Source organism: Miscanthus floridulus, chromosome 1 (assembly GCF_019320115.1).
Source record: "Miscanthus floridulus cultivar M001 chromosome 1, ASM1932011v1, whole genome shotgun sequence".
NCBI lineage: Eukaryota > Viridiplantae > Streptophyta > Magnoliopsida > Poales > Poaceae > Miscanthus > Miscanthus floridulus.
Window position 1 is genome coordinate 138387027 of NC_089580.1, and position 14351 is coordinate 138401377.

Sequence of the window (14351 nt, forward strand, 5' to 3'; positions counted from 1 at the left end):
GTCCAAAGTGCAAAGCCTCTAGGTATGTGGAGGTAGAAGGCAAAGATGGCAACAAAAATCAGTCTAAGATACCCGAGATGGTCATACGACACCTTCCTTTCATACCTAGGCTACAACGGATGTACATGACAGAGGAGACCGCGAAACAGATGACGTGGCACAAGAATGGCAAAAGATACATGTTGTCTATGTGCAGGACTTCTTCACGTGCGAGGAGGGGAAAGAGCAGCATGCGGCACGAGTTCAGGAGGCGGTGTGCAAATTACGTTTGAAGGACCTGTACCACGAGGCGCGCCTCCAGTGCGTCATTACCTACTGCGCCAACGTGCTTGGCCAGGTGGTGAAGAAGCCGCAAGTCAGGGAGATGTTCCAGCAGAGGGAGACCGACCTCACCGAGGAGCAGTACGTGCAGGTAATTAAGAAGGAAACATCCGTTTTGATTCAATCCGTGAAATATTCAATTCATCTTGTTACATGTTACATACTTGATGTCTTGCAGATGTGTCCGGAGTGGTGTGACAAGTACCAGGATTGCTGGCTGGCCATTGTGCGTATCTGGAGGTCGGACGCGTCGTACGAGCAACATAGAGAACGTCGGCGCCGCCGCTTGCAGATGCAAGGGGCACCACACCACCAGGGGAACCGGTCTCTCCCGCAGTACATTGAAAAATGGGTATGCTTCTATTCAAATTTGAGTTCTAACACTGAATCGTCATTACCTGTAACCATGTTTGTGTTTTCATCCCAGTCCCAGGCGCATGGTGGGCAGGACTGCAACGAGATGATGGGGTACGCCCTTTCTCACAAGGGCAGAGCGACGGCGCCTGACAACGTCTACGACGAGGAGGACGGGCCGGACGCGTACACCAACAGCAGCGTCTACCCCAAGATCGACGCGTACCGCAGGGCGTTTCGCCAGCGCCATGGGGAGACGTCGGACCCCGCCACCGAGCCTCTGGACACAGACCTCCTGATGAGGTTGGGCCCAGGGAAGCAGCACGGCAGTTACATGATGGCCAACAGTGCCATCGACCCGTCGTCTGCCCCCACGCTGAGGGAGATTCGACGAGGCGGTTCCAGTAGCTCCTCCGACATCCCCATAGCGCCTCGGCAGCCGAGCAGCGCACAGATGTTCTCGCAATTTCAGGTAAGTGCCGTTTCATTTGTTGTTCACTCGTTTCACACATGATCTACCTTGCCTTAACATTTGTGGGTGTAATATTGCAGGAGCAGATCGCACAAATGCAGGCCTACCAAGAGGCCCAGGAAGCGAGGCAGGAGGCACTACGTCAGCAGCAGGAGGCACTACATCAGCAGCAGATGCTGGCACTTTCGCAGCACTACCAGCGCCAGCTGACAGACCTGACCGGCTACTTCCGGTCCCAGATGCCGGGAACGGACGAGCCTCCTGCCTCGCTCTTCGCTCCACCAGAAGTTCCACTGTCTGCTCCTGCTCCTGCTCCTGTACCTTTTCCAGTGAGTATATTTGTCTGTTGCTTTAGCTGGTACGCCCATCATGCAGGTACTAATTACATCAATTGGCTTTTGTGCAGGCACAGTCGGCAGGTTCGAACCCGACTCCAGGTGCTAGCCCTCCACTGGGTCCTTCTCCACCCTACCAAGCTTACCCGACCTACCCCACGCAGCCGTACATGTACCCTCCACCGTCGCAGGGGTACTCCTCGTGGCCGCCTTTCCCGACGCAGCAGGGGCACTCCGGGCCGGCAAGCGTCACAGCGCCGCAGAACAGGTGGAACTACGGTACGTCTTCGCAGTCGGGTTGGCGTCTGTATGAGCACGGTGGTGGCTCTGGGACCCCTGGGGACGACGCACAGAGCTAGGTATCTTTGCTTCTCGCTTTTGGACCTTCATCGATGAACGTGTGGCACATTGGACATGTTATGTGCATGTTGGACTTGTATGGATTCGTTTTGGACATGTATCGTTGTATTTCGGGACCTTTATGTATGGATTCATGTGAAAACTGAATTTTATTGTTAAATGCGCTGTTTCGGTGATATTATTGTGAATTACTGTGTTCAAATGTGATGTGTATGCAATATGTGGCTTAAATGTGGTTAAAATGCAACTGAAATGAGGAAAAAAAATTGAAAAAAAAAATTGGTTCCCAGCTTTGCCGACAGGAAACAGTCGGCAAAGCTGGGTTTCCCTGACCACGGATTCCAGCTTTGCCGACAGGATTACAGGGCAGTCGGCAAAATGACCAAAGCTTTGCCGACAGCCCTGACCGACGGCTGTCGGCAAAGGCTTTGCCGACAGCCACTGTGCAGCGGTCGGCAAAGTCTTTGCCGACAGCCGTAGGTCAGGGCTGTCGGCAAAGCCTCGGTCAGGGTTGACGGCGCCGTCAGCGTTTGCCGACTGTACAGCTGGCTGTCGGCAAAGGCTTTGCCGACAGCTTGACACGTGGCTGTCGGCAAAGAAGTCATTGCCGACTAATTCTTTGCCGACAGATCTTTGCCGACAGCCACGTGGAGAAACGGTCGGCAAAGCCTTTGCCGACAGGAAAACTGCCTTTGCCGACTGCTTTCGGCTGTAGGCAAAGGACCTGTTTCCTGTAGTGGCTATGAGAGAACAGCTCGCGATTTAGTCCGTGAGTGGATAAGCCTGCGTTTCTTTTTTTCTTCATTTTTGTCGATTTTTTTTAGATACATTGTATCCTAAACTCCGTCTAATGCCTCACCAAACAAGTGAATAGGATATGGGATTAAGGCAGCTGAGAGGCCACAATGTTTAGTGCCGAAAATAATGCAACCAGTTGTGATAATTAAGCAATTCAATTAAAATTATGGAGTACTATGTTGGTTAATGTAACACTCCAGGTGTTTGCCACCAGTTAAGCAATGGGTTTGAGCTAAAACAGGGTATATTAAGTGATGATGAAGATGTCAAGGTCAAACCTATAGAAACGAGCCCCAACCGAAACTTGGATATTGCACCTTTGCTCGTCTTTAGACCCCTTTTCAAGATACATGCTTGGGTGGTGTGATTGGAATATCTTCATATGTCTCACATCAATACCCATCTATATTGATCCATGGAAAAGTTTCATGAAGTTTGGAATCAAAAAGTCACATGAAATGATAAGTTATATGCTTGTTGGAATGATTTTACTAAGTGCTTGAATTTCACTATTAAGTGAATGAGAATATGAGATGTCAACCAAACCTTGCAACCTTGCCAAAATGACTCTAGATTAACTCTACAACAAAAGTCATGAAAGGTTCATGTTGGGCAAATGCCAAGAAAATGCTCCAATGGATCAAAAAGTATAATTTAAGCTTCATCACGATCCTACTTTGGTCAAAGTAGAACAACAGGTTCTATACCAGTTTTGAGGTTGGACCTTAAATGAAAGTTGTAGTCCATATCATGTAGAACAAACTTTGTTTTTGGACCAAGAGCTAGATCAACTTGGAAATAAGTCAAACAGAGGCTCGAAGTTGGAACCTGCTGCTGATTTCAGCACTTAGAAATATTCTAAGTCTGAAATTCATTGACATCGGCATTGACGTCTCGCGTTCTCCAAATTTTGTTAAGCAACTTGATTTGGTACAAAAACAAAAGTTGGAGTTTACACCTTGGTGAAGAGCATACAAAAAGTTGGATTCAGTTTGAAGAAGTTTTGACCACCGAAAGCGAGTTTCCGGGACTACCGTCAAGGTGTTGACACTGCTGTTTTGAGATACATTTATCTTCTAATATGTTTTGCTAATGGCTGAACCCCCTTAATGAAAAACGTAGAGCTTCGTGCGGGCTTCGATCTTCGTATTCGGCCCAGGTCCTGATTCGGCCTGGAAATAGCCCAAAATCGTGTCCCACGCTGATCCCGTCGTCGCCCGCCACCTGTTCGCGAAAATGCCCCAACGGACGACACGCACCCTGTACGTGGCCGCCATGCGCCTCCGCCGCTGCTCCACGCGTCGTGGACGCCCTGCGCCCTGCTGCCGATGAGGAGGGGCACCAGCACGCCCTCTCCATCCTCCTCTTCACTCCCTGCTCGCTCCCTCTCGCTCTCCAGAGCCTGCGCGCGAATGCCAGAGCGCGGCCACCATGGGCGCCGCCGCTGAGCTTGCCGCCGTCGCGTCCTCGCTGCCTTCGAGCTTCTCCGCGTGAACCACCAGCTCCGCCACCCTCTCCTTGGCCTCTCGAGTCCCTCCTCGGCCCTTCTTCACCGCCGTGGCGAGCTGCCACCGGAGAACAGCAGCTGCCGCCGCTGCAGCCGCCGCCCGCGCGTGGCCAGGCCACCGTGGGCCACCTCGGGCCGAGCCGAGGCCTCCGGCGGGTGCGTAAGGGCCCCCTAGTGCTCCCCCGCCCCTCAGCCGCCAACGACGTGCCTTCTCCGGCCGGATTCCGCGAGCTCCGACGACCTCCCCTGCTGAAAATCCCGTCAGGGACCTCCTACTAGAATTCGACGAAGTTCAGGGTCCTAACTGCGAAGTCAGTGACTCAGGTGAATAGTGCCGTAGGACTGGTTTGTAATTATTTTGCAGAAACTTTGGAAATTCATAGTAAATCGTAGAAAATTCGTAAAATAGTAAATGAAGACTTTTTGGAATCCTTGTAAAATTGTCTATGCAGTGGATCTATAATATGGCATATTTTAGTTTAAATATTTTGCAGTAAAAATAGATTTGTGCAGTAAGGTTGTAATGCTAGTTGAATTTGTTATTTTTCATAACTGTAAATCTAGGGCTCCAAATGAAGTGAAATTTTTGTGGCATGCTACTCATATGATAGTTGATGTGTGGTAAAAATTTCATGAGTATTGGATGAAGTATGAGTGAGTTATTGGTTTATCTTGCTCTCACATGAATTCTTGCTTTAGCAACTTGTCTTTTTCATCGAGGTTGCTATACATATCCAAATGGATTGAAATTTGTACAGTAGACTATTGAGAGGATATGTGAGCCACTGTAATTTTTGTAGAAGTTATTGTGCACTTTTGGTATATGTTCATTAAGTCACCTTGTTATCTAAAATAAATTAAGAAATGCATTAAAAGAATTTATTTGGTCATGGACACTAGGTTTTCTGGTGTTCTTTAGTCATGTGTGACATGTTGGTAAAGTTGGTTTTGCCCAATTATGTATTTGCAACATAAGTTAATAATTAATTTCTTGCCGATATGGTTTATGGACAGATCTGGGAACCTAGCAAAGTTCTTTATGATAATGTGCTTTGTTGTGAAACTTGTTTATACAAAAGTTGTAGATAATTCATGTATCTAGCTGCTGTTAAAATTTGGTGGTATTTGGCTTTGTGGTTTAAGAGTTATAGCTGTTTAAAGTTGGGTTTCAGAAATGGCTGTTTTCTGTCAATTGTAGACCAGTTTCTGTAAATGGATATATTTGACTTAGTTAACTTGAGAATTATGCTAAGATGATTTAATATGAATTGTAGAAAATTTCATAAGCTTTCCATAATGTCTTCTTGCAAGTCATTTGGATTTGTATAACTCTAGTTATAGCTAAATCTTGTAGCTGCTGTTTGCATGTCCAGAAATTGACAGATTCCAATTATAGTTGTTTGCTTGTATATTGCTAAGTGTGGCTTTGTTGGTGATCAAGTTATGTTACTGGTGACCTTGTTAAACTTGTGTCATGCTTGATGTGCTTGCTCTCTATAGTTAGTTGTGTGATGTTAGTTAAATAGCTATCGGTGTCTATGTCTTGCATAATCTTGTGTTTGTCTTAAATGCTTATGTGTGATGCATCTTGTGTTACCATTCATCACATTCATACACATGCATATTGCATCTCATCTAGGTACGCTAGATGAACCACGTGAAGGATGTGATGTTGGAGCTAAACCCGAAGACGGTGTTTGATGGATCTGTCCCGAAGATGGAAGGACTAAGCGAGTGCTAGGACCGGAGACGTCACCAGGACGGTGCAAGCTAACTGAACTGACTTGTGGCGGATCCCAGGCAAGCCCCGGAGCATTATAAGTCTCCTAATTTATAAAATCAATTCTTTCTATATATGAGTTATATATTGTTGCATTAAGTTGTAGGAGTTGATTGAAACCGTTGATGCATTTATTACTATCCTTGCCTACCTTATTACCTTTTTACCCTGTTAGGTCAGGATCGAATAACTGCTTAGCCTTGCTTAGACCGGTAGCGATCGGTGATATCCGTTCACCTACATTATAGGTGGTTACTGGAAGAATTTAGCTATGGAAAGAATGATATCCTGGAATTAACCATGTGTGATGGATAATTGGAGACCGGACGGAAAAAGTTGGAGGCAACCAGACAGGGTTCTGGGGTGCTGTTAGTTTCCGTCTGTGTCGATTAAGGACCGATCGTTGTTGGCCCTCGAGTCATGTTGAACGCATGCCTTACATTTAGCTGGCCGGATAAAGTACCTTCCGACCGCGAAGCTGGGAGATTTTTCGGGCCGAGTAGATTGCCCGCAGCGCACTGTGCCGGAGCAGGTGTGGTAGGACACGGGGGCGAGATGATAAGACCAAAGTGCAGTCGGTCGGCCCCCGGGTACATGTGGTTCCTGGCAAACTCGAGATTCCTGGAAAGTTGACTCGGTGATCAATATCTCACTTTAGCGGGTGAGTGAGGTTTGTGTAAGGAATAAATCACCAGCTGGTTAGGAATCGATTCGAATCGCCATCGCTCCTGGATAGTGAGCACTTGACTCGAGTTACTTCATCATAGTAATTATTATGGAACAATGATGGTTATCTGGATGGTATGAGATATGCTAAATCTAAATTGGTAACTGGATGTTATTGGTTAATCAAGTGATTGCTATAGTACAGGTGCTTACCTAGATGGATAGGTCATAATAAAGATGATGCAGAGTATTTAAAATGGTTTCTTCATGATAGCTTATGCTTTTCGCAAATAAGTCAGCTAGCCCACTAAAGAAAGCCTTGCATAATCCTTGGTGTCGCTTTATTTTGGTTTAAGACGGGTAAGTCTGGCTGAGTACATTCGAGTACTCAGGGTTTATCCCACCTTGTTGCAGGTGATGTTCTCGACCTGTTGATGATGGTGGCTAACCACCGGTGGGCTCGGTGATTCTATACTTACTTCTCATCTATATGCTTTTGTCGGATGATGTCACTATGCTAGCAATATATTTGGAACTTATATTAATGTAATCATTTGAAAGCTATATTGTTTTCACTAAGCAATTTTGAAACCCAAACTTGTACTATTATTTGTTAACCCCTTTGTAATATTATTTTCCGCTGCAACTCGATGTATGTGATGTGTATTTGCTTAATCACGCGATCTTGGTTGTGATGTTGATTTACCGAGGTCTTTCGGGACACTCGGCGGACTACCGGGTTTATATGAGTGAAAGTATGGGTGTGTCAACGTGTTAGCGGGGACAACCGTACTTGATCTTGTATAAATTGGGCGGTTCTATCACAGCTGGTATCAGAGCGAGATTAAGGATAATACTGTCAGGTACATAGTTTTAAAAGCTAAGTTTTGGTTTTAAAAGGTCTATTTTAACTAAAACTTTAGCTACAGGCAAATTTGTCAAAACTTATTTGCAAAACTATGCTAGCGACATCTTCCTTTATGCCCAGTTAAGGACTATTAGGTGGCTATCTAAGTACTAACTTTAAGGGATGTACTTTATTGCAATTTTTCTTTCGTCGTCCATACGGTGTACTATTGTATGGATGCCATTCGCTTGAATGGTACTGTATGGATCAATTGCCTCTACGCCCAGGTAAGTGTGAGTTGTGAGAGCATGACCATCCAACTATCGGTCTAGGGGAGAGTTAGCTGTGGTTACTGGAATATTTACATGTTACACACATGTATATATGAAGGTACTTAATTGCGGGTATATTTATCGGGTAGCTATGGATATCGAAGTATATACATCTGGGGATGTATATATGGAGAGTATCTTAGTTTACTGTTTTCATTGTGCGCTTATTTATCTCTTGTGGGGATGGGCTGCAATGAATTTGCCTGCAGGTACGCTAACCACGAATGCGTAGATTGAATGTAGCTGACGACTAGCTATATATCGAGAGAGTACGTGTTATGCCACCGACATAGAACGTGATTGCCACCTTAGGCTGGCAATTTTGTGAGGACGAATAGGACGAGCATACATCATGATTGTGCTTGTGCATAAATATGCTTCCCTTCCTTTGTTCTAAGTACTAAGTAACTTGTGGTCGATGTATTGCACTATCTTCCTTGTGTGGAGTTAAACAAGAATGCCTTGTTCCATGTTGCTTGAATAGGAAGTGCTTGAGAAAAGTGTGTGCTTAGCCTTGCTAGAAATAATTGTGGTTACATGCTTAACCTATAATGTCCTCTAGTTTAGCCAAGTGGTGGGTATGTATGCTTGCTATCTAATTAGTGCCATAGTTATCACCCCTTTTGTCCTCGGTAAGCATATGAGTGTTGAAGAGCGCTATCCTAGAACCACGTCCGAGTTTTGGTAATCACTTGGTGGACACAAGACGTATATGGAAATTTGGCAAGAAGTCCCCTGCTCAGTTGTCTTTGGCAATTAAGCTATGCTCTCTTGCGTTGTGTTTTGATTTTCGGATCCCCTGCTTGTTGACTCCTAACCTTGTGACTACCTTTGTTGGCTATCCCTCCTTCGCATAGTGCTTGCTCCTATGCAACCCAATTTGTGCCATGTGAGATTTCTTGTAGGTTATATGTTCAGTAATGGTGCCACGATTAGCGATCCATGGTGCCGCGACGAAACCGAGAGCCTCCTGTGGGCGCGCACACAAGGTTGTGCTCCTCGGCACGCGCTGGTATCGAGGTTCCTAGTCATGATCCATTGCAGAACTGCACCGATATGTTATTCTCACTTGAGCTCTTCCTTGGTTATCTCTCCTTATCATGTCAAGAGATATATATGTCGAACTAGATGCAATAGGACTTCCTTCTGGAGTAGTCCAACGGTTAACCTTTGAAGAACAGGTCACTAATAGGAACATAAACAGACTGCAAGAGGGTAGACAAGTGACTCTACTCGACGTGACTGTCCCTGTAATGACATCGATCATCTAGTGAGCAACTTATGTCATTTTCATTGGATCAGAAAGGTGCACCACACTTAAGGTTGAACAAGTTATCAGTCGAAAGGTAAATGGACCAGGATATTATGTGCTGTAATAGGTCACCTGGTATATATGAGATTCCTGTCCAAGTTCTCAATCTTTAGGTGCATAAGGATGACGTAGACGAACCGACCTCCTTTGGTGTGACCCCTTTCTGCTGACTTCAATGGCGACCATCTGTAGGCTTTGACTAAAATTTTTATTATCAAGAGTGAAGATTTGGAACCTTTTTAGTGTTGAGGGACAACTGATTTGTTACCAGTAGGAAAGTTAGTCTTCAGATAGGTAACGACTATTTGGTAACTATGAAGGCCAGATCTCACAGAACAATGTTGATCAAGGAAACAACAAACCTGGCCCCGCAATGCAAGTGCTACTTCTTCTCCAAATGTGCTATCCAGTCAATTCCATCTTGGACGATCACGTAGATAGTACAAGACGTGGCATCGGCTAGGTAGGAGCTAGTGAAAGCACGTCCCTGATTTTAGTTAGCATCTTTATGCCCCAAGGTGCCAATTACACATATGCCCGGACTCTATTGGATGAAGTGCCGAAGGATATATAGGAATGGTTCCTTGTCAATGTAGAAATGCCCTACATGTGGAATAATGTTTTGTGCCCTGTGAAAACAGCCACAAGTCCAATGCTTGCGCATAGTCAAGTTGGTGTCTAGAACGATGGTTGAAGTGTTACCAGAGAAGCATGTGAGGAGAACTCTAGCCTCCATCCTTAGCTAGAAAAAGACTGCTGCTGCTACAAGAAAAGTTAGAGAGTGCAAAACACACACCTCAATGTGTGGGGCGAAGAAAAGAGAGGACACAAAATCTGTCCAGATTTTTGTGGCACTAAACCGGTTATCTTCAAGCCGACGGTTAGTGACTCAAACGAAGTTGGATTGACCCCAAACTTGGTGATCTCATTCCTTGCTTAAGGCCCTTCAATGTCTTAAGTTAGTTTGAGTATTGGCTGAGTAAAACGTTGGATTTGAGAGATATCTTGTCAGGCTCGGTTGCTGCCATTTCAGAACACAACAGTTTTGGTAGATGAATTGTTTGGATGGTCAAACGGTGTCCGTTTGAGTTGAATTTTGGTGAGTAGTTAGAAGACCCATGAATCTACCTGTCCACCCAAATTTGTGCATATTGGAGCAGTAGTTTGTGAGATATGAATAGAAAACAAAAGGGTATAGAATCTGCAATTTCGTTGTGACTGCGATCATCATTTGTATTAGACGGTTGTGTTTGTAATTCATGCCAAGGAATTACAACTTGTAGGTGTATCGCTGTTAGACAACCCTCCATACCCTTGAGAAGACTAATTGCACCCCTATGTGCCTTGCCTTTGCCCTCTTAGATCAGCAATGCGTGAGCAGTCAAGGTGTTCTACCAGTCAACTTGTGTCGTTGCAAGTCAAAAATAGATTGGAAGGGTGTCAAACCACAGATTTTTAGATTATGGTTTTTGAGATATTGATAGGCCTTAGAATGGAAGCCTCGACGACAAATGTAGTAAGAAAGCTGGTTTTGCTACGATGCAAGTCAACCTAACTTGCTGTGCAACTGCACCACGAAGGCAAATTGTGCTCAACCTGCTTGGTAGTGAACTAGTCCCTAGTTTTGTGATTACTTGCAACTTATGTTGTCCTCCAAGCCTCACTAACATCCTTCTACGTCAATGGTTCTCCAATGCTGACATGCCTTTGGTACCTTATATGTGTTTTTACCCAAGAGGTTGCATCAGATCCAACCTAGATCACTGTTGCAACTTGGATACGAAGGCTCCCTAAGGAATGATCATCGAGAACGTTGAGCCGACAGAGTCAGCTACTATGTTTACCACTCACTCAGCAGACTCAGACTATACAATATTGTTATCAGAGAAAGAGAACTGCACACATGGAACCATTGCAACGAGTATCCTTCAGAAGATTATCATCTAGTGCAAAGTCCATAAGGTCTGTGCTATATCCACTTGGGAAGTAGATGCTGCAAGTATTTAGTCTACGTTTGTATCGCTCTTCATACATCAAGGACGAAGTACGTAGGACATTGCTATCTTGGATTCCTCCCAAAGTAACCATACTTCATGAAGGCCAACGAAGAAAATTCTTCAGACAAAACTTACTCCAAAGGACAAGTATTAGAAAGTGCCTTGACCAAATTAGCCTCTCTTATGCTTGAAGCTAGGTAGCCTAAAGCTATGGCTGATGTTGGAAAATGGTGACATGTTTCCCTTCCCTTAAAAGTCTTTCGCATCGAATCTCGGGACGCGATTCCTTTAAGGGGGGAGGGCTGTAACACCCCAGGTGTTTGCCACCAGTTAAGCAATGGGTTTGAGCTAAAATAGGGTATATTAAGTGATGATGAAGATGTCAAGGTCAAACCTATAGAAACGAGCCCCAACCGAAACTTGGATATTGCACCTTTGCTCGTCTTTAGACCCCTTTTCAAGATACATGCTTGGGTGGTGTGATTGGAATATCTTCATATGTCTCACATCAATACCCATCTATATTGATCCATGGAAAAGTTTCATGAAGTTTGGAATCAAAAAGTCACATGAAATGATAAGTTATATGCTTGTTGGAATGATTTTACTAAGTGCTTGAATTTCACTATTAAGTGAATGAGAATATGAGATGTCAACCAAACCTTGCAACCTTGCCAAAATGACTCTAGATTAACTCTACAACAAAAGTCATGAAAGGTTCATGTTGGGCAAATGCCAAGAAAATGCTCCAATGGATCAAAAAGTATAATTTAAGCTTCATCACGATCCTACTTTGGTCAAAGTAGAACAACAGGTTCTATACCAGTTTTGAGGTTGGACCTTAAATGAAAGTTGTAGTCCATATCATGTAGAACAAACTTTGTTTTTGGACCAAGAGCTAGATCAACTTGGAAATAAGTCAAACAGAGGCTCGAAGTTGGAACCTGCTGCTGATTTCAGCACTTAGAAATATTCTAAGTCTGAAATTCATTGACATCGGCATTGACGTCTCGCGTTCTCCAAATTTTGTTAAGCAACTTGATTTGGTACAAAAACAAAAGTTGGAGTTTACACCTTGGTGAAGAGCATACAAAAAGTTGGATTCAGTTTGAAGAAGTTTTGACCACCGAAAGCGAGTTTCCGGGACTACCGTCAAGGTGTTGACACTCCTGTTTTGAGATACATTTATCTTCTAATATGTTTTGCTAATGGCTGAACCCCCTTAATGAAAAACGTAGAGCTTCGTGCGGGCTTCGATCTTCGTATTCGGCCCAGGTCCTGATTCGGCCTGGAAATAGCCCAAAATCGTGTCCCACGCTGATCCCGTCGTCGCCCGCCACCTGTTCGCGAAAATGCCCCAACGGACGACACGCACCCTGTACGTGGCCGCCATGCGCCTCCGCCGCTGCTCCACGCGTCGTGGACGCCCTGCGCCCTGCTGCCGATGAGGAGGGGCACCAGCACGCCCTCTCCATCCTCCTCTTCACTCCCTGCTCGCTCCCTCTCGCTCTCCAGAGCCTGCGCGCGAATGCCAGAGCGTGGCCACCATGGGCGCCGCCGCTGAGCTTGCCGCCGTCGCGTCCTCGCTGCCTCCGAGCTTCTCCGCGTGAACCACCAGCTCCGCCACCCTCTCCTTGGCCTCTCGAGTCCCTCCTTGGCCCTTCTTCACCGCCGTGGCGAGCTGCCACCGGAGAACAGCAGCTGCCGCCGCTGCAGCCGCCGCCCGCGCGTGGCCAGGCCACCGTGGGCCACCTCGGGCCGAGCCGAGGCCTCCGGCGGGTGCGTAAGGGCCCCCTAGTGCTCCCCCGCCCCTCAGCCGCCAACGACGTGCCTTCTCCGGCCGGATTCCGCGAGCTCCGACGACCTCCCCTGCTGAAAATCCCGTCAGGGACCTCCTACTAGAATTCGACGAAGTTCAGGGTTCTAACTGCGAAGTCAGTGACTCAGGTGAATAGTGCCGTAGGACTGGTTTGTAATTATTTTGCAGAAACTTTGGAAATTCATAGTAAATCGTAGAAAATTCGTAAAATAGTAAATGAAGACTTTTTGGAATCCTTGTAAAATTGTCTATGCAGTGGATCTATAATATGGCATGTTTTAGTTTAAATATTTTGCAGTAAAAATAGATTTGTGCAGTAAGGTTGTAATGCTAGTTGAATTTGTTATTTTTCATAACTGTAAATCTAGGGCTCCAAATGAAGTGAAATTTTTGTGGCATGCTACTCATATGATAGTTGATGTGTGGTAAAAATTTCATGAGTATTGGATGAAGTATGAGTGAGTTATTGGTTTATCTTGCTCTCACATGAATTCTTGCTTTAGCAACTTGTCTTTTTCATCGAGGTTGCTATACATATCCAAATGGATTGAAATTTGTACAGTAGACTATTGAGAGGATATGTGAGCCACTGTAATTTTTGTAGAAGTTACTGTGCACTTTTGGTATATGTTCATTAAGTCACCTTGTTATCTAAAATAAATTAAGAAATGCATTAAAAGAATTTATTTGGTCATGGACACTAGGTTTTCTGGTGTTCTTTAGTCATGTGTGACATGTTGGTAAAGTTGGTTTTGCCCAATTATGTATTTGCAACATAAGTTAATAATTAATTTCTTGCCGATATGGTTTATGGACAGATCTGGGAACCTAGCAAAGTTCTTTATGATAATGTGCTTTGTTGTGAAACTTGTTTATACAAAAGTTGTAGATAATTCATGTATCTAGCTGCTGTTAAAATTTGGTGGTATTTGGCTTTGTGGTTTAAGAGTTATAGCTGTTTAAAGTTGGGTTTCAGAAATGGCTGTTTTCTGTCAATTGTAGACCAGTTTCTGTAAATGGATATATTTGACTTAGTTAACTTGAGAATTATGCTAAGATGATTTAATATGAATTGTAGAAAATTTCATAAGCTTTCCATAATGTCTTCTTGCAAGTCATTTGGATTTGTATAACTCTAGTTATAGCTAAATCTTGTAGCTGCTGTTTGCATGTCCAGAAATTGACAGATTCCAATTATAGTTGTTTGCTTGTATATTGCTAAGTGTGGCTTTGTTGGTGATCAAGTTATGTTACTGGTGACCTTGTTAAACTTGTGTCATGCTTGATGTGCTTGCTCTCTATAGTTAGTTGTGTGATGTTAGTTAAATAGCTATCGGTGTCTATGTCTTGCATAATCTTGTGTTTGTCTTAAATGCTTATGTGTGATGCATCTTGTGTTACCATTCATCACATTCATACACATGCATATTGCATCTCATCTAGGTACGCTA